The sequence below is a fragment of the Sturnira hondurensis genome, unplaced genomic scaffold, assembly GCF_014824575.4.
Source record: "Sturnira hondurensis isolate 20B ecotype Veracruz unplaced genomic scaffold, ASM1482457v3 Scaffold0000648, whole genome shotgun sequence".
In the NCBI taxonomy this organism is placed as follows: Eukaryota; Metazoa; Chordata; class Mammalia; order Chiroptera; family Phyllostomidae; genus Sturnira; species Sturnira hondurensis.
The window spans coordinates 3,215,421-3,237,919 of NW_028073279.1; the positions used below are offsets into that span (position 1 = coordinate 3,215,421).

Below are 22,499 nucleotides of genomic sequence, written 5' to 3' on the forward strand. Positions count from 1 at the left end.
GGCCTGGTGTAGAACTGGGATGCCTCATTCCCATGAAATCCCTCCAAATTTTTATGTATCACATGTGGGTGCATGACCAGCCCCTTCTGTGTCTCCGTGCCTCCTACCAGTATTGACAGATGTGATTTCTTTAATTCAGTTGTTGTTGGACCTCCACTCAACTTGATTTCTGATGGCTCTGAGTGATGGCTGTTTTACATTTTAGTTGTAATTTTGATGTGGTTGTGGGAATAGGAGAGTTTTGTTTACCTATGCCTCCATGTTGAGGAGCAGTCTACCAGAAGTATTTTTTTCTGAATTTTTTTAAATACATCTTTTACAAAGGAAATATTTACCTGTTCAGTAGCCTTTGTTTTTGTTGTTTTCCTTTTTTATTTTTATGTTTTCAATAACACTGGGCAAAGAATCAGAGGACTTTTGATGCAATAAGGAATAAATCAAGCAACAAAAACCAGGTGAATCGGGAAGAAACTGATTATGTAAACTTCGTGTTGCTACTATATTTCTGTTGTTCAGGTTGTAGAGTGGCATTGCAAAAAATTATGCAAATAATTAAAATGATCATTTTGGCCTTTATACAACTTCTAGAATTTTATTTTATGGTTTAGACTTTAATGTGAATGTGCCTATTTTGTTTTTCTTCATTTTTTCAGAACCAGTCTGCATTTTATTTATTTATTTACTTCACATTTTCTAATGGTGTATTTTTATTGCGTTTCGTCCATTATCATTTATCCTCCTTATACCCTCTTCTGCCTCTATCCACCACCCTTCCTCCCACAAGCACCATGATGTTATCTGTGTCCGGGAGTCTTTGATCTTTTTTGGCTCTATCCTCCCGCCTACCAACACCTCTGCACCCTGAGCTGTCAGGCTGCTCTCTGTGAGTCTGTCTCTATTTTGCATGTTAGTTCACTTTGTTCTTTAGATTTCACCTAGGAGTGGAATCATATAGTATTTGTCTTTCTCTTATTGGCTTGCTTCACTTAACATAATGTTCTCCAGGTCCAACCAGGCTGTCACAAAGGGCAAATTTTTTTCTTTTTTATGGCTGACTACTATTCCTTTGTATAACCCTACCATAGCTGTTTTATCCACTCACTGCTTGATGGGCACTTCAGCTGCTTCCATATCTTACCAATTGTATATAATGCCGCAACAAACACTAATGTCTTTCAAATTAGTGTTTCAGGTTTCCTCAGATAAATTCTCTGAAGTGGAATTACTGGGTCATAAGGCCGTAGTAATCAAAAAAGTGTGGCACTGGCATAAAAATAGACACATAGACCAATGAACAGAATGAGAGCTCAGGAATAAATGCATGCTTTTATAGTCAATTAATGTTTGACAAAGGAAGCAATCACATACAAGGATAGCTAAAGATAGTTTATTCAATAAATGGTGTTGGGAAAATTGGACACATGTATGCAGAAAAGTGAACTAGACCATCTTCTTATAACACACACAGGAATAAATTCAAAATGGATTAAAGATGTAAATGTTAGACTTGAAACAATAAAAGTCCTAAGAGAAAACATAAGCAGTAAAAACTCAGAAATTTCTCATAGCAATATTTTTTCTGATATATCTTCTCAGGCAAGGAAAACAAAACAAAAAATAAACAAATGGGACTATATCACACTAAAAGGGTTTTGCACAGCAAAGGAAATCACCAACAAAATAAAGAGGACCCACTGAATGAGAGAAACATGTTTGCCACTGTATCATATAAAGAGTTAATATCAAAAATGTATAAATAACTTACAAAACTCAATACCCAAAAACTCTAATTTAAAAAATGGGCAACGGACCTGAATAGACGCTTCTCCAAATAGGACACACAGATGGCCAGTAGACATATGAAAAGATGCTCAACATCACTGATCATCAGAAAAATACTAATTAAAGCCACAATGAGGTATCACTTCACACCTGTCAGAATAAATCAACGAACAAGTGCTGGCGAGCATGTTGAGAAAGGGAACCTTTTTGCACTGTTGGTGGGAGTGCAAACGTGCAGCCACTGTGGAAAGCAGGATGGAGTTCCCTCAAAAAATTAAAAGTGAATGTGCTTATTTAAAAAATATCAAGGGCATCATAAAATCCAAACTTGTTACCATTTTTTAGCCAGTTGTGGCTGCAGAAGTCAAGGCTTTTCCTCAAAGTCTAATCAACCATATTATAGAATTATTCATTTCACAAAGTGACCATTAAACCAATACCACTAAAATATCCCTATTCCAAAATTTAAGATTCAAAATAGACATAGTGAAATTTGATATATTGTCTTTGACATTGCTAAGGTTCCAGGTAAACTTATTTGGTTTTGTTTTGTTTACCATGATCAATTAGTTATTGATCAATGTTTTCCCTTTTAAATCTATTTCAGCTTATTTTTGCAATGGTTGTATTTAATCATTGTAGCAACAAAATTTTCTATCATAGTCTTTTAAACTTCAGAAGAAACCTCAACCAGGCTTCCTCCTTTATGATACAACCTTTTTTTGTTTGTTGGTTTGTTTGTTTGTTAAAGAAACAATGAGTGGCTTTTCCTCTCAAGTCAACACATGTCAGTTGCACGTCCCTGGTACCTTTGTAGTTTGAAAAGCTTGTGCTTCATGACAAATGTCAGGGCTGCTGGTGATTCAAATTCATGTTATGGTACAATCAATGGATGGGAGAGGGTAGCTACAACATCTTCTCTGTTTAAGACACAACTTTCGGACATCAATGTCTATAAAAATGAATCGCCACTAGACAAATTAGTAGAGGATTCAGAGTACATGTGAAGAGAACAACACAAAGATATGTATGACAGGCTTTCTGAATATAAACCTGATATTCAAGTTATAAAGTGATCTTATATTTATTATATAAGGATATTAGTACTTGGTAGATTTTAAAACAACAACTTTGGAGGTAGAGTGACTTGTGTTTTACTTTTTCTGAACAAGATTATATGTTAAAATATATTACTTCTCAATATCTATTTTAAATTTAATATATAAATAGCATATGGTTTAAACTCCTGAAGTTATCAAAAAATATTTGTATTTGCTTTGAACTTTTTATAAATCCTTTTAGTAAATATTGTGTCAATGAAGATTCTTTTATTGAACTCATATATGCATGTCTATATGTGGACTTCTAAAAGAACGTTTTTAAGCCCTGGGCAGGTAGTTCATTTGGTTAGAGCATCTTCCCTATGTGCCACAGTCGTAGGTTCGATCTCTGGTCAGGGAACATAGAAGAAGAAATCAACGAATGCATAAATTAGTGGAACAACAAATCAAGTTCCTCTCTCTCTCTCTCAAAATCAATAAAAAAGAATGCTCTTATTGCCTAAATATGACAGGCATTATGCATTCAAGCATAAACATACACCCAGCACACGTGCACAGACACATAACACACACATTGTATTGTTTCTAATGGCAAGAGAGATTAGCTAAATCAGCCATAACCAAAATGCACTAATTAGAAGTAAGGGTCAGTGAAGAGAGTGTAAGTCCCTGTGGATTTGAAAGAAATTGCACACCTTCATGTAGTAGAAAATTCTACTTTTTCCAGTATTCTACTGTAGATTCTACTTATAAATGTAGTCTCCGAATTGTGTGAATGCACACAAATGACATGCGCTATGTGCAGTTATGCCACCCACCCACTAGTGTTAAAATGGCAAATTAAACAGCCTTACAGATACGGTATTGCTTGACACAGTGAAGGAACTTGCTGTGCCATGAATTAAAATAGGTTTGTGAAGACATTTTATTCTTCTCCCCAACACTACCCAGCAGATAAAAGAAAAAATGGGATTTATATAGTAACTAAAAAACAAACAAATTTAAAAACCCTGAGAATTCTGAGTTTTTTAAAACTTCAAATACCTACGTAATTCAATTTCAGAATTATAATGTAAGTCTTAGCAGATGAAATTCTTTGTATTTGAGTAGAAAATTAAAATTAGATATGGGTGGAATTAGTAAAAAATAAGCCCTAATTGGTATAATAATTACCAAGGAGAAAAATCATTTAAAAGAAAAAATAGGGTGCTATTTTAGCAGTTTTGTCTTATGATAATACTCAGTAAATAAATAAAGAAAAATAATGAACATAAAGAATAAAGATTTGAATAGAATCACAGAGAAAAACAAAAATTCAAAACAAAATATTCCCGTGATTATGCCTTGTGAAAGGCGCCTCATACCACCAAATGCCCACATACCTATGGAGACAGAAAAACATTTTTTAATCAATCTAGGCCTTAAAAACTGACCACTAAAACATCCTACTCCTCAGGGCAGGCAAAGACAACATGTATTTTAGAAAAGCATGATTCATGTGTGCTCTCCTGTCAACTTAAAGTTTGCACGTGGTCGCTTCAGTGCCCCATTCAAAACTCCGTTTCACACTTCCTTGCCAACTCTATTTTCTGCTATCGCATTTAGTGTTCACAGCTGACAAAAATGTTGTTCAACAACTTGATTCACTTGAAATGAACTCTCAAGGATGAATGTACCTGGAATGAAAATAAAACTACTTGGGCATACCTTAATGAAAGTCAGAAGAACACACTCCATATAAATTTAAGTAGGTGACCCTGGGGATGCCTTTTACAGAGCATGCCTTTCTACTTATTATTCAGATTACTTGAGATGCATTAGTTTTATCTTACTTCAGATAGTTTAAGTGCTTGTTAGGATAAGTTCTCAGAAATTGTTGTTTTCTTCTTTTGAAGACCACATAGACATTATTTTACTCACACTTTATAAAACCTCAGATTCACTATTGTGGATTCCAAAATTTACCGTATAGATCTTTGCTAAAAATGACAACAGCGTGACTCTGACATGCTTTTGGTAAAAATCATTTTGAAGATACATGGGTAATGTATACAGATTATATAAGGACAGTTCAAATCCTGGCCAGTTGCCAATCTGCATATGTATCTTGGGGTTTAAGCTGCATGTGCAGATTTGCAGGAAGGACCAAGACCAAGTTTTCTCTTGTGATTGTCTAAGGTAAGAAATATTACAAACACATTTTTTAAAAAATGACATTGGTTCTAATGGTTGTGGGGAACAGTCAGAGAAGCAAAAATGTATTTCAGAAGAAGACAAAGTCCTTTCTTCTAAAATGTATGAATCAACAGGCCCTGTTCAATGATCTTATCCCTGAAATGTTTATATTCTTATCAAAGGGGTGAGAAGCTGTCTGGGAAAAGCATTTGANTTGTCTAAGGTAAGAAATATTATAAACACATTTTTTAAAAAATGACATTGGTTCTAATGGTTGTGGGGAACAGTCAGAGAAGCAAAAATGTATTTCAGAAGAAGACAAAGTCCTTTCTTCTAAAATGTATGAATCAACAGGCCCTGTTCAATGATCTTATCCCTGAAATGTTTATATTCTTATCAAAGGGGTGAGAAGCTATCTGGAAAAAGCATTTGAATCTATGCATTTGGGCTATTAATAGTCGAGTATTAAGGAGTGCCAACTATGGTAAACTCTAAAATATTATTACTTTGCTTCTTTTACATGGAAATATATGGGTATATGATTATGAAAAAGTATATCCCGTGTACCCTATGTCCTGAATTTCTAGTTATATATTCTAGCAATCATACTTTATGGGCCTATATATGATTCATTACTTAACCCAGTTCTAACACTGTTTCTTTTAGTTTTGTGATTACATTCTCTTTACATTAGTGAGACATATCTCAAATGCAAACATTGAAAAATAGGTGATTATGTCTTTTCACTCACCATGGTACTTCCATATGAATCATCATATCTGGGCATTTGCCTAGTTGTTCAATATTATATGTTGGAAATAAAGAAAGAAAGAAAGAAAGAAATTAGATATAATTTACAATGAATGCAAGCCACATGAAGTTTACTTAATTTGGAGTGAGCAGAAAGATCGTATATGCTTGGAGCATTGGACTCAGAATTAGTTATGTGTGTATTTTTCAGAATCCTATATACTTAAGCAATGATTTTTCCTTAAAAAAAAAAACTCTGCTCCTGAACCTGAAGGATACACCAATTCTCCATTAAAAAATGGAATTGATGCAAAAGGGGAAAGACGCAGAGAAAATCCCGAGTCATTCTGATAAGTCCTTCCCCATAGAAAAGCACTACATTGATGAATATGTATGTGTAGAAGCACTTCCTTTGTTGTCAGTGCATTTTCTAGGAAAAAAACATGAGTGACCTCAATTTACAACATAATGAAATACTAAAACACTGTCAATGTTGAGTAAAATATGTACCCAAGAAAAGACTTTTCTATTGCTTTTCATAATTATTTATGTATTTGCTATTTGGGTAGAAAAATGGAAGCTTTAAAATGACATCCTTTTGTGAATCAGAAAAAATGAATATTTAATCATGAAATTTGTATCAAAGTAACACTAGCCTTATAAAATAAGTCAGGAAGTATTCCCTCATTTTCACTTCTTTTAAAAGAGTTTGAGGATTAGCATTAATTCGTGAAATGTTTGGTAGAGTTCACCAGTGAAACCATATGGTGCCGGTTTTCCTTGTTGCGGGGGAGGGTATCCCAGCTAGCAGTCTGAATGTTTATTACAAAAAATGGTTACTTTTATACAACCATCTGGTTTTATACCTCACCAAGTCACTACCCCTTTAGCATAAATGTAGATAACTAACAGGGTATATTCTCATTGTGTTATTGCCTGGAAGAACTGAATAAAAAGTCTTATAAGTCGTATTCAACAAATTCTGACGGAATGTCTCGTATGTTCTGGACAAATGTTAAGTTTTCTGTACTCGTCTACTGAATTAGTGAGGGCATTAACAAAACAAATTTCTATGGGCACTTAAGTGTAAGAGGAAAATAAATGCACTTTCAATCACCATTCTAAAAACCTATCTCAGTGTTTGTTTATTACTACAGTGTGAGAGAAGCTTATTTAGGCTAAAATCAACATGCCACTACAAAGTTTTTAAAAACACCAAAAGATTGCAGTAAGTTTCACAGCACTGTTGATCCATAATTAGCTTTATATTTTTCCGTTTATTCATTTCATCTGTGTAAAGCTTATCACTTGCCACTTCAAGATTAATACCTTGCAAGTGGAAGCCTATGATTGGACCCCTTTTGGACATACATTACCTTATTTTGTATGTAGTGTGATTATTTCTTTATTTGGCTGAACATAAATTTTGCATAATAATGGAACTCTCACTAGTGTCCTAAAACAGACTCCATCATCACCCTCCTTGTACTCAAGAGAAATGGAGACACAAAAGGTGTTAATTAATTGCCTTGTTTTACACAAGTTTTAGTGCTGGGTTATGAATCCAGGCAGTGTGGCTACAGAGTCTGTAATCTTAGTAAATGTAATTCTGCTGCACAGTAAAGCCTTTTGCAGATGGTCCTGATCATGGGTGATAATGGTTCCCATCATTTTACCTCCTAGTCAATCTATGGTCCTTTTTGCCATTTCCTAATAGATAACGTGAAAGTATTTGTTCCCAATTAATGAGCAGTATTTTAATGTTTTATCACTCATGTTCCTTAGATTGTATTTGTTCATGTACTTTTTACTAACTCACCTAGTGCCCCCTGCATATTAGTCTCCGTGCTAAGCCCTGAACAGAACCAGAGGTTGCCCAAGTTTGATTACCTGATGACTGAGGAAAAGCTAAGGTTTATGTAGAGAATTAGTCACTCATTTGTTATTAAAAGCTAACAAAATTAAAATAATGTCTTATATGGAGTCTCATTTGATATGGTGCTGGAATAGCAAAATTTGTGATATTTGTCTGTTGTAGTGACCTTCGTTCTGATTTCTCATAAATCATTACACAAATATTTACAGATCACTTACTCTCCAGTCACCTTACCAGGTGTGGAAATAAAAGAGAAAAAGATAGACATATCCCCACCAGCCATCTCCATCACCTGTCACCCATCCTTTATCTCCTGCCCATGCTCCTTCTGAGTTTCCTCAGCTTTCCACACACACACTCAAGTGTTTACGAAACACCTTACATATCCTTTCATGAAAGGGCAAAATCTACCTTTCACAGCAAAAATAAAAAAGGTTAAAATAATGCAATTAATTTGAATGTGCTAATGTAACCATGCAAACCCAGACCTGGCCACTTGGCACCTTCAATCTACCTGACTCAACAATTAGTGTTGAGGGAAACAGGTTTTTGTCAACAGGGTTCTGATCTTGGGGTTTCTGAGAGCATGCCTGCTCAGAGCCCTTCTCCCCCATGAGACCCAGAACCTCCCTTGCTCCCCAAAGTTTACAAGCCAAAACCACATGCAGAAGTTCCCCACATCCTTATCCGTCCATCAGCCAGTCATGCTAAATAGACCCTCATCCTCCCCAGAATGTGCACTTTTGGGTTTCAGAGTGGCTGTCCTCTCCCCACAGCTGTCTCCTCCAGGATCTGGGGTAAATTATTTTCAGCCTCTATGTAGCACTTCAGAAATCATGTGCTGCGTTATGCTGTCTCAGAAAGTGGAGCCCAGAGACGCACAATCCCTGCATGGTACCCTGCCTCTAGGAGTGAGCTCCCATGCTCTGGGCTGTCTAAGGCTCTGGTGGTCCCTGCATCTCCTGGTCCTATGAGTGCTCTTGTTTGTGCAGGGAGCAGGGCCAGAAGTTCAGAATGTCCAAATGCCCAAAACCCAGAGGGAGAGAGCTTACACCAAGCTCTACAGTCCTGTACCGCAAGTCCCCAAATCAAGAGAATGACTTTTCCGTATGTCCTTTAGAGAAGTAGAAGTCTGCAACTCAGCATTCCTGGTCACAGTTCAGCTCCCAGCATCTGTCACATGCTTGTCTGCTTGGCCTGGCAGGACCTGCAACTCTGTCATCAATCCAGGCAGAACTCCTCCTTTCCTTGTGGCTCCCTTAATGACCTTCACCCCTCTCTAATTTAAATGTGCATCTTGGAACATCCTGTGTGATGTCATATCTGGCTCTTCCTATAGTGCATTAGTACCTACCATGTTTGTCAGCTTCCTAGTGTCTTTGACCCTCTTTTGGCTGCCATTGGTAGTCAGGGCAAGAGGTTTCCTGACACAGGCATCTGGGGAGGGCATCTGACCCCCTCTGCCCGTCACCCCCCACCTCCACTGTGTCATGAGTCACTGCACATCCTCACAGTCACGTACACAATTTGCCCCAAGCAGCAGCCTTCTTCCCTTCAGGAAGGCACAGCTATTAATTTGCATTTGTTATTCAATGTGTCTTAAACGCTGTACTTCCTGCTCTGTGGTCACCCTGACCCCCAATCCTGCCTGAAGACAGGACTGTGGTCTGGTTCCTCTGCTTTCAGGGGACCCATGCTCTGTACCCCATTACACTAGTGAAATATTCTTCGATATTGGATCCTCCCTTTTGTAGGTATCATGCATTTTAACTAACAGAATATGGTTTCATATAAAGATGCTTGCACCCAAAACACCAAGCTCAAGACTGATTGAGTACTGGAGTTTTTAAGGCTATGATGTTGTTGGGATTAAATGAGATTGTGTATGCAAGGTTCTTGGTTATTTTGTTTAAATGAGATAAAATATATGAAAGTAGTTTTTAAGCCTTAAACTGATATATACTGTCTCTATTCCTCTCTTTATCTCTTCCTTCCTCCCTCCTTTCCTTCCTCCCTCCCTCCCTCCCTCCCTCCCTTTGTTCTTTTTTCCATCAGATTATTGTTAGTAATTGGCCTGTCTCATTGGATAATTAAAATGACTCTGGTAGTGGGAAAATTTGTCTTTTGTGATGAATCATCAACATCATAGCAGGCTGTAGACCAAAATGCTTTGGTAGCATGAATTTCATTGTGTTCTAAAATTATATTCAATAAATGAAAATTGGGTCACTTATGTTGAAGTTCAATCTTACATTTTTCATATCTATGTGTCTGTTTCCTTGTGTCTCTGATAATCATTCAGCATTACCTTTTGCGTAGTAGGAAATTAAAAAATCACACTCTGACAGTGTGGAACCTTCCTAACAAAGCATTAAATTATAAAATCTAAGTACCAATTACCTCCTGGGTCGGAAGGGCATGGAACTGGAGTCATGTGAAGTAGAATGAGTAATGAACTATGAGGCTCCTCCAGCTTCTGCTGTTTGATTCTCAGATACAGAGTTACTTTGTTAAGGGGATTTATTTATGATGATTGCATGGGTAGAGTGTTCATGCAGTTACTTCATTCCTTTTCTTTATTAGCTCCTGACTTTTTTATTATCATGCTTTTCCTTTTTGCTGTAATAATTGTTCATTATTACCATGATACCACTGGGTAAACCTTTTATTAATTGTCATCGTTTGACTAGCAGTTGTGGAGATTTACTTTTGTTGAACACCTGCCATACTAGACAGCCGTACACCACGGGATGCGGTGCATTAGAGAAAAGCTCTTCTCCTATTGGGTCTTCATCTAAACGTCTGTGTATGTTTCCAGGTTGATAAAGCATCCATTTATTGAGGACCAAGCGATTTTGTCAAAGTGGTAGTTCCCATCATTTAAGCAGAGTGTCACTACTCAAATTGTAGAGAAATATCGTGCTATAATGCATGTTACCTTTTGACCAATATTATTATTGTGTTAAAATAAAGTTTAATAAAGTTTCCCAATAAATTTAGTGGTGATTCCACTGAGTAAAGAACATTTTAACAAAGAATGACATTCAAATTTTAATAAACAATTTCCAAAAACCTTCAGGATCATATATACTATAAGGGTGAATGGATAATTATGTTTATTGAATGTGTTACTTTAAAAAATATTTTAATAGAATTCCCTGGCATAAATTTATAGGTCAATACTAGAACATCCAGATTAAAATGTATGATTTCTATTTCCAGAATTTTTTTGAAATTATATGTATACAGAAATTTGCTTATTTCACAAAGTGTTCTTGTATCTTCGTAGGAGAGTTCCATGTGTTTCCAATTGCATCTTTGGTATGAATGGCCTGTGCTTTGTGATACTGAACTACTTTTTGGCTGCATGGATTATGTATAGATTATTGGTCTCCTTTTCCTGGAACATCCCTCTCCTTACGCTTTCCCAATATACCATTATTAATTCAATGTGATCTCAAGCACTTTGTGAATTCTTCTGTGTTAGGATATATAACATTATGTTGTGTACATATGATGGTATATATAATGGTATTGTCTATGTATTTAATTTTTATGTCCATATCATGCAACAGATTATCTGGCCTAAATTAGGCATGCAATGTTTCTTTGTCAAAAATGTTAACAACTTTAACTTCTTCTCAAATCTAAGGATAAGCCCCCTTTAAAATTTATAGTTTGGGGGAGTTAGAATTTGCATGTGGACTGCTGATTGTGTGAGGAGCTTTGGTGAACTAACTTCCCTGTTGTTCAAGGGTCAGCTGTAATTGGTTATTACTTTTGTATCTATTGCACTGCATACATAGAATTTTGACTTTATTTTTTTTTACTAAAATTTAACAGAATTTAGTTTGCATGAAAGAAAAAACTAATTTTGATTGGAAACAATTATCTAAGGAAAAACTATTTTTATATTACTATATTATTTGGTATAAAACCAACATACCTATATTAAATTTACTTATATTTTAGAATGTCTCTAAAGTTTATTGCTAAAAATATAATGTCTTTTTTGGAATTAAAGTTAGATCCTTGCCTTAAAACTTGTCTACCCAACTTTAGATTGAACTCATTTATTTTACCATAGATTGTATGTGAATTTCTTGAAAATAAAAGTAATAATCCAATCATTTATTACTTAAACAAGAGAAACATTATCATTTTAAGCAAAAATATGTTATTTATAATTAGAACTTAGCCAAGCTTTCAGCAGTTTGAAAAGTTCCAGTTTCTTGATACAATAAAGGGGTTCCCCAATAACTCCCTCTTCTATTTTTTTTAAAGATTCTATTTATTTATCTTTAGAGGGGAAGGGAAGGAGAGAAGGAGAGAAATATCAATGTATGGTTGCCTCTCATGAGTCCCCTGCTGGGAACTGGCCTGCAACCCAGGCATGTGCCCTGACTGGGAATCGAACCTCGATCGTGTGGTTTGCAGGCCCGCGCTCAATCCACTGAGCTACACCAGCTAGGGCCTATTTTTTTTTAAAACACAATGCTACCCTAAGTTATTTGAAGCCCAAAGTACAGCCACAAAAATAAATCGAGACTGGGAAGGTGACAGCATTGCACATGGATTCAGATAGTGAACCCTGCCTCCACAGCCAGTTTCTCTGTGTGTCTCTTCTTCAGAACTACAGCATCTCTCTCAAATTAATCTGACCAATCTTTGATGATTGGATCATTTGATCATGAGATTCTCCAAGGGACTCTAAAGGGAAAGTGAAGCACTAACCTTAGTTATTGGCTGGGCTTCTTCAAGTACCAGGGAAAGTGTAAGGTGAACTGTTGCTACCAACACCAAACATCTAAAACAGGTTAGTGAACATTACAGGTGCAAACCTAGCTGTTGTCAAAAGAGCCATAAAACAGGAAAAGTAATAATAGAATTGAGATCACCTGCAATATATAACAAAGATAATTTCTAAGGATATAAATGCTCCTGTTATCATTTCTGCTAATACCAACTTTGCAACTTTTATAATGCTTAAAATCTACTGCCTCACATTGAAATGTTTATGATAAAATGAAACAAAAATTAAGAAAAATATAAAAAATAGCATAAACATTCTACCCACCAAGTAGATTTAACAGCTGCTGACTCTTTGCAATATTTACTTTACATTCTTTGTTTTTAAAGAAATAAAAAATAATACAGCAAAAAAGTATAAAGAATAAGATATTATAAAGAAAGCTTGGCACATTTCACTTCATCTAATTTCCTTTTCTCCTAAGCTTCAGTTGTTTTATGAGCAACCTGAAGTTAGAGTGCATCTGTGCCTTCTAAACTTTTTTACAGTTTATAACAGGAACTGTTTAGTGTACATTTAAAAATAAATTGTACCATAAGGTATCTAAATTTTGGCCATTTGCTTTTTTTTCACTAACATGCCATTTTGGTCACTTGTGCATGTTTAAAATATGTATATTTCATTTATATTATCTTCTGTAAAGTATCATTTGAGTATATTTTTCAGGCTCTTTTTAAATGAAAATTTTAGTGTTTTGTTGTCATTGTGCCTTCAATCTAATAAATTGATTACTATCCACTTCCTTTTCCCACAACAGCATTTAAAGTTGCATACTTCTGGTCGTATAATAGTTATTCTTAGATTTTCTAACAAGTATTCTCAACTTGACAATCCACAAAAGATGTCAATAGCTCTATCTTCCACCAAACATTCCAGGATATCAAAATGCTTGAATAGCAATCAGCCCCACATGAAATCTCTGTTATTGTTTTACATTTTTTTTAAATTTAATTCTTGTTCAAGTACAGTTTTCTGTCTTATATTCCCAGCCCTGCACCCCCCAGTGCTCCCCACCTTCCTCCCATTTCTGCCCCCCACCTTAGTTATTGTCCATGTGTCCTTTATACTTATCTATGTGAGTCCATCCCCTTTTTCCCTATGATTCTCTCCCTTCTCCCCTCTGGACCCTGTCAGCCTGTTCCGTATTTCAGTGTCATTGGTCATATTTTGCTTGCTTGTTTGTTTTGTTGTTTAGATTCCTGTTAACAGTGATATCATATGGTATTTGTCTTTCACCACCTGGCTTATTTCACCCAGCATAATGCTTTCCAGTTCCATCCATGATGTTGTTAAGGGTAGGAGTTCCTTCTTCCTTTCTGCAGCATAGAATTCCGTTGTGTAAATGTGCCATAGCTTTTTGATCCAGTCATTTACCGATGCGCATCTAGGTTGCTTCCAACTCTTGGCTATTGTAAATTGTGCTGCTATGAACATCGGGGTGCATAGGTTCTTTTGGATTGGTGTTTCAGGGTTCTTAGGATACAATCCTAGCACTGGAATTGCTGGGTCAAAAGGCACGTTCATTTTTAGTTTTCTTAGAAAATTCCATACTGTTTTCCATAGTGGTTTTGATTCTACCTGGTTTTAACCCACCAATGGAAATGTTTGCTATGGTATTTTTACAGATGATGCTTTGTTTCTCCCATTTCACTCCCTTCTTCCAAACTGAATTTATTCCTTTGTTTTTCTATCCTTTATGGTACAGTCAGCAAGAATAAATAAAGAACATTCTATTTCATCAGAAAATATTTTCATTTTGCCCTGAATCTTGAATGATAGTTCAGCTAGGTCTAAAATTAAAGGATCGCATCTATTTGTCATAGTCATCTAGCACATCTTATTACATTGTTTATTAACATTGTTTAAAGGTCACCTATTAATCTAACTGTTGTTCCTCTATAGGTATTCTAAATTTTATCTCTCTCTGCCTTTGGTGTTCTGCTATTTTTAGACTAGATATCATCTAGACTTTTTTTAAGTCTAGATTTTGACTGACTATGTTTATTCAATCTAAAGATTTAAATTTTAATTATGGAAGATTCTCACCCACTAATATTTCAATATTGCCTCCCCCCATTCTACCCTCACATTAATATACATAAATAGGAACATTTCATCCTATCCCTTTTGTTTCTTAGCTGTCTCTTTATTTTTTGCTCTTTCTTTACATCTATTTGCTGTAACATGGGTGATCTCAGATAATTTCCAGATGACTAAGCTTCCAGATTAGTAATGTTGATCTGCTGTTTAGTCTTTTTTATTAAATATTTTATTGTTGTTCTATTACAGTTGTCCCAGTTTTTCTCCTTTTCTCTTCTCCACCCATCCCATCCCTTGTTCCCACAGTCAAGCTCCATACTGTTGTCTATGTCCATGGATCATTCATACGTACATGATCATTCTTTGACTAGTACCTTCCCCTTATTTCTACACTTATCCTGCTCCTCACTCCTCTCTGTTCACTTTCAGTCTGTTCCTTGTTTCTACAACTCTGGTTCTATTTTTCCCATTTGTTCGTTTTGTTCTCTTATAGGTGAGATCATATGGGATTTGTCTTTCACCCTCTGGCTTATTTCACTTTGCATAATTTTCTCCAGTTCCATCCACACTGTTGTGAAGGGTAGGCGTTCCTTCTTTCTTTCTACTGCATAGTATTGCATTGTGTAAATGTACCACATTTTTTGATCCACTCATTTACTGATGTTAAGGGTCCTTTCATGAGACCCTCATGTTTCTGGGCCCTCTGTATCTTCTATTTGGACAAGTGTCTATTCAGTTCCTTTGGCGATTTTTTAATTGGATTGTTTGTCTTCCTGGAGTGGAGTTGTATGAGTTCTTTACATATTTGGTCAATCAAACCCTTGTCCAAGGTATCATTTGGCAATATGTTCTCCCATATGGTAGGTTCCCTTTATATTTGTTGACAGTTTCTTTAGCTGTGCAAAAGCTTTTTTATTTGAAGTAGTCCCTTTTGTTTATTTTTTCTCTTATTTTCCTTGCCCTAGGAGATATATTGGCAAAAATAATACAGTGTGGGATATCTGAAATTTACCTGCCTATGTTCTCTTCTAGGACTTCTATGGTGTCATGGCTTATGTTTAGGTTTTTCATTCACCTTGAGTTTATTCTCATGTATGGTGTAAGTAGGTAGTCTAGTTTCATTATTTTGTATGTTCCTGCCCAGATCTCCTAACACTATTTATTAAAGAGAGTATTTTTACTGTATTCTATTCTCCTGCCCCCTTTGTTGAATATTGATTTGCCATATAAACATGGGTTTATTTCTGGGCTGTCTATTCTGTTGTATTGATCTATGTGTCTGTTCTTCTGACAGTACCATACTAACAATATGGAACACTTTATGAACTTGCATGTCTTCCTTGCTCAGGGACCATGCTAATCTTCTCTGTATTTTTTTCTTTATTTTTTAATTTATTTAATTATTGTTCAAGTACAGTTTTCTGTCTTTTACTCCCATCCCAGCCCACCACCCCAGTGCTCCCCACCTCCCTCCCATTTCCACCCCCCTTAGTTTTTGTCCATGTGTCCTTTATACTTGTTCCTATAAATCCTTCCACTTTCCCCCTGAAATTCCCTCTCCTCTTCCCTCTGGTCCCTGTATTATTCCAATTTTAGTATACGTGCTGACAAAGTGAGCACTTCTGTTTAGTCTGTTATTTAGTTTTAATGTAGTGAATAGAGTCATGTGCAACTTAAGGATGGGGAAATAAATATTCTGAAAAATGTTTCATTGTGCTAACATCATAATGTGTACTTACACAAATCAGAGGCTATAGCACCTATGGAGATGCAGTAGGTTTATTTACAACAGCATCATTCCAAACACTTGAGTAATTGAAGAATAAATCTTGATGCTTGGCTTTTTTTTTTTAATAACACAAGTGCCTGATTTAAGCTTTGAGTTCCCAGGGTTCCACTTCAAAGAGGGCTAAGGCATTTAAACACATTGCCAGCCATGTGACTAGGTATAGAGCCAGGCCTCCTCCTCCATGTTCGAGCTTCATTGTTTTACAGATCTTGGTTGATTTCTATAACATCATTTGAGCTGGGGTTTTTTTCCTGTTTTTGAGCTTAAATCTCTGATGTTTTGATTTAAGTTCACCAGTAAAAAAAAGTGATCCATTGGACCCCTAGGCCATCTTACTGGACCTCAGATAAAGCAGAACCCCACTGCTCTCTGTGTGATAGGAGGGTCCCCCACTCACCCTCCTTGCTGTTTGCCCTCTGGCTTATCTTGTTTACACCAGGGCCTGCCTGTACATAATAAACTAATTTTTCCTCAAAGTTTTATAATGGTTATTGTTGAAGGATATCTCGCAATCATAATAAGAACCATGAGCACTGATTCAGATATAATGCTGATTTTTAGAAGTACTGTTCGAGAAGCACACAGTGGTCCAGGTGAGTGCCCCAGAGGTTGCTGGCCCATGGATTGAGATCATCACAGAAGAGTAATGGATTAGGCTAGGATGTCACTAGGGGTTAAGAAAATTAGATTCATGCTAATCCTCTAGGACCACCATCATATATGTAGTCAATCTATCTTGACCTTTTGACTGAGTGCCCTTATACAGTTCACGACTAGATACTTTTATTTCTAGCTTGTTTTCGGATGCTTCCTCTTTTTGATAGTTTTTGTTTTGTTTTATTATCATGTTGATGTCTCTTTATCTTAATTGCTTTAAACATGACTCTTATCAGTTGTATTGTTTTAGACTTAAGGTGCATATTCTTCTAATTACTGTTCACTATCTTCCTCATAGTAATTTATTGAATGGTCTAACTTATAATTGTGGATTGTAACTGCATCTTGACCAGTATTTTGTTTAGTTTTGTTTCCATTTGCTTATTTGTTTCTTTATGTAAAAACAAAATTAATTTTAGGTTGCATTAAAAGATAAACAGCATGTTTTGAGCAAAATGGAGTTGCAGCCTAAGAGACACAGATTCAGGTGCCATCCTAGATTGTTCTCCACTGAGACAAAGGGGAGGCCATCACTTACAGCAAACATTCCCACCCGAGTTTTCAATTAGGTCCACTTATGAGGTATGCCAATTGTGCAGTTCTGATTGGGCAGGGCAGGTCTCAGTCCGTGGGTAAAAGGCTGAAACCAGGGTTTCACTGCAGTGGTTGAGTCAGACTGAGATGGCATAAACAAGCAAGGCATAATGCAGGAAGCTGAAAGTTCAGTCTGAGGTTCTTTAGGTACATAGAGTACATGAGGAGCCCCTACAAGCAAAATGCAGCTGGACTCCTATTATTCATAAAGTCTGGGCCTTTGATTGATCATAGGGAACCCAGCTAAGCAGATAAATTCCATCTCAGAGTTTACATCTTCTCAGGGTCCACATTTGTGAGTACCATGCACTGTGGACTTTGGAAGTATATTTCTGAGAAGTTTAGAATGTAATTTTTCTCACATAGAGCCTAAGTAGGAGGAAATTTTATAAATCCATCTCTGGAGAGATAGAAGGAGATTTTCTTGTTGCTTTCCTTTGCAAATGGAATAGTACTCTAACCCTGCCATCTTCAGAGAGGTGTCTCCATCTAACTCCATCTTTTGCCCCCCGTGGTTCTTGTCTTCCAGTAGAAATGGGAATTACAATTTAGTGGCTGATCCTTAATGTCCAAATGCTGTTCCAGTAGTCCTTCAGCCTCTGCAAGTTAAGCACAATTTTAAAAAATTGTGTCTAAATTGCATTTGTGGCTTCAGGTAATTATCATTTTTTTATGTCTAATTTCTGGAAGTTCTATTGCTAAACTGTTTCATAAAATATTTATTTTGACTATTCTGTAGTTTTATAATATGAAAGGGCTCAATATCAACTAAGCATGCTTTGTTGTCAGGTGTGCTTGATTACATACTGAAGTTTTAGCATTGACATTGCAAGTGGGGTTCTTTCATGGGATTCAGACAAAAGCATTTACATGGACCCACACACAGAAGACTGTGGTGCGGCAAGATTTATTCAGGTGGAATAAATCTTCAGGGCTTCTTCTGTATCCCACGTCTGTCTCTCCCAACGTGGAAAAAGTCCTTCTGTGTCTTGAGCAAGACAAAAATATAGGTCAGTGTTCAGAGTTTCTGCTTCATATTAAAGCTTAGTCCTTAGGAGCCAACACAACTACTAGGTGGTCTCAGTCCTCATCCAGGTTGCTTTGTGCCATTCCCAGCTGTTCTGCTGTACCCAAGCAGTCTTTGTACTCTGCTTGGCTGCTAGACCAACCTGGTCACTATGGAGAACAAATTGGGTGAGTGTGTGATCTTGAGTAAGCAGGATAGAGTCTTTTTTGTTAGGCTGGGTTATATTTTCCTGGGAGGGACCAAGCACATATTTTTAAAAAATATTTTATTTATTAATATTTTGACAGAGGGAAAGGGATGGAGAAAGAGAGGAAGAAAAACCTCAGTGTGTGGTTGCCTCTCCCATGCCCCCTACTGGGGCCCTGGCCTGCAACCCAGGCATGTGTCCTGACTGGGAAGCAAACCAATGACCCTTTGGTTGACAAGTTGGCATTCAGTCCACAGAGCCACACCAGCCAGAGCCCAAGTACATTTTAGGAATTAATCAACTCCACAAATTTTCCAGGGCTTTTGATGGGTTGACCCCCCCTAGGCAACTGATCTCTTTCCCAGGCTTGGCTGACAGACCTCTGAGATCAAGCAACTGCCAGTACACTATTTTGATTTATATTGCACTTGTGCTTACCTCCTCTCCCCCTTAAAATCCAGGGCTGGAGGGAGGGCAGTGCTATTGGGAAGATTTCCTGTATGATCTGAAAATTAAATCTCTTCTGTGGCAGTCCCCTGCAGTGTGTGAAAGAGTCTGTAAATGTTTGAGCTTCCTGGTGCAGCAAACAGGTTCACCCTTCAGCCCATTAGGCTCAACAATGTCCTATTCCCTTTGCTTTCTTCCTGTTGATAACTAGCTAACTACCTATGCTAACATTAGAATCATATGCATGTAATGGGCTAAAATTCTTGTCACTTGGACGAGGGTCATTGTTCATGTGCCATCCTGACCCTTAAGTTTATGTCACACTTTATATCTGCCTGAGTGTGTGTTTGTGTGTTCGTTTAGGATGGTTAAGCTCTGAGTATTCCTTTTTTTCAAATATCATATTTAAACAAATTTAAATTTATGTAACTTGTTTAATTATAAATATTAAAACCTTATGACCAGAAATCAGTTCTTAGAAATATTTTCTAAGTACTCTATTCTATGGAACTAATGACTTGGGAATTAGATGTAAGAGTGAATCACACTTTTATTTTCTCTTCTTTAATGCTATATTTTATTACATATTGGAAATGATATGAATTTTTTTGTATAATACATAATTGTTTTTATATATTAAAATGTATAAAGAATAACTAAATGCCTTAGCTTTTCTAATAGCTATTAATCAAACTTAAGTCATTTATTCTTTTTTTGAGGAATTTTTCACTATGATGAACAATAAACCACTCATTTTCAATATGTACAATTCAGCATATTTTGGTGAATATATACAAATGAAACTATTACCAGAATTAAGATAGTAAACATATCCATCATCCCCCCAGTGTTTTTCTTTTTTTTTGAGATTTTATTTATTTATTTATCTCTAGAGGGGAAGGAGAGGGAGAGAAACATCAATGTATGGTTGCCTTTCGTGCATCCCCCACTGGGAGTTGGCCTGCAGGGAACCAGCCTGCAACCCAGGCATGTGCCCTGACTGGGAATCGAACCGCCCCCAATGTTTTTCTCATTCCTCTTTTAAATTCTCCCTTTCATTCTCTCTGCTACACCTACCTTGTCCCCAGCCAAATATTTATCAGCATTCTGCTTATAGAATAGTTTGTATTTTCTAGAATATGTAAATGATATAGTATATGTTTTAATATATATAGGGCTATTCAGGTTGTCTTTCTCTGAGTAAACTATAGTTCATATAGTTCATATCATTCAAAAAACTTATCTAACTTTTTGAATGTATTAGCATAAAACTGTTCTGAATATTCTGCTTTTATACGTGTAATATATGTAGAATCTATAGTAATATGTTACCATGTTCATCCCTGACAATGATAAATTATTTATTTTCATTTTTGTCTGATCAATGTGGCTAGAGGTTTGTCAATTTCATTATTTTGTCTTATATAACTGACTTTTGGTGTATCTATAGTTTTTGTTCTCTAGATCATTGGTTTTCTCTCTGATCTGTGTGTTATTTCCTTTCTTCTGATTAGTTTGGGTACAATTATCTCCTCTTTCTTTAATTTCTGAAAGGGAAAGTCATTGGATTGAAACTTTTTTTAACTTCTAATACAGGCTTGTTGTGCTATAACACCACTCTCAGTACTGCTTAACGACCTCCAACAAATTTCTAATTTTCCTTTTATTTATTTTTTGACTCATGAGTTAGGTAGAAATGAGCTATCTAGTTTACAACATTTGGGAAATCTCCAGATAACTTTTTTATTGAATTATAATTTAATTTTATTGTGGAATTAGAACATACTGCCTATAACTTGAATTTTAAAAAAATGATCGAGTCTTTTTTTATGATACAGAGTATAGCTTATCTTGATGTTTCATGCACACTTGAAAAAATGTGTATTATTCTTTTGTTTGGTAGAATATTCTGCAAATGTAAACTTATATCAAGTTGATACTGTTGTCAATATGTTTCATTCCATTGATTATGTTTTGTGTGCTTATCCTATTATTGAGAAATAGGTGTTCAAATCAACTACGATTGTGGGCTTATCTATATAACTGCAGTTTTAGCAGTGTTAGCTTTATGTATTTTTAACCTCTGTTATTATATGCAAATACTTTTAAGATTGTATCTTCTTGATTAACTGAATCCTTTACAATTATGAAATTACCTTCTTTATTTCTGCTACACTCTTTGCTCTGAAGTAAGCTTTTTCTTTTATTAATATAACCACTTTATTTTTTATATGTTGTATAGATTATGTTTGCTTATCTTATTATTAACTTATTTTATCTTTATATTTAGAATGTATTTGTGTATTTCTTCTTCATAACATAGAATTGGGTATTCTTTTTTCATCCAGTTTGACATATCTCCCATTTAATTGGATGTTTAGAACACTAGCTATTTTAATGTGATGACTTTTGATATAATCCTATGTAAGTCTATGACCTTACTGTGTGTTTTCATTTGTCCTATTTGTTTCTTATTCCCCTTTTACTCATGTTTTGTTTTCTTTTTTTTTTTAGATTTATTTATTTATTTATTTATTTATTTTATTTATTTATCTTTAGAGGGGAAGGGAAGGAGAGAAAGAGAGAAATATCAATGTATGGTTGCCTTTCGTGAGTCCCCTGCTGGGAACTGGCCCGCAACCCAGGCATGTGCCCTGACTGGGAATCAAACCGTGATCCTGTGGTTCACAGGCCCACGCTCAATCCACTGAGCTACACCAGCCAGGGCTGTTTTCTTTTTAATTAAAGAAGTATTTTTATTGTTCCTTTTGATTTTGGCTTACAGGTTACAGCTCATCCTTTTATTATTTTAGTAGTTGTTTAGGGATTTATATTATGTAAATTTAATCTGTGAAAACTTTAATTTGATATTATACTTCTGAATTATACTCTAAGAACCTTATGATAGTATACTTTCATTTGTCTTTCCTAGCCTTTACTCCATTTTCACCTTACATTTTACTTACATTATAAATGCCATTTATTTATAAATGCTATGCATACATTTTTATTATTTTGTTTAAATAATTATTACTGAAGGCTGTTAAATAATAAATACATATATATATATATATACAGTTTATAGTGATGTGTATATATATATATACACAGTTTATAGTTTATAATGTTGATCTGTACATATATATATGTACATATATATATGTACAGATCAACATTTTGCTGAAGAGTTAAGGTAGGCTCTGCATATATTCAGGTCTCTTTCTTTGGTACTACCTTGAAAATGCTGCCCTGAAAACCCCAGTCTCCAGCTCTGTCTCCTCAACTCAGGAGTTTGCTAAGCTCT

General features: G+C 35.7%; 1 protein-coding gene and 1 pseudogene across 1 annotated transcript in view; one reads left to right on the plus strand and one right to left on the minus strand.

The window, feature by feature from the left end:
- The window catches only part of NEGR1 (neuronal growth regulator 1), an 856,835-nt gene that overhangs the window by 119,249 nt on the left and 715,087 nt on the right, over positions 1-22,499 (plus strand). The gene's annotated exons all lie outside the window — the stretch shown is intronic.
- Positions 15,798-15,897, minus strand: LOC118985723 (uncharacterized; annotated as a pseudogene).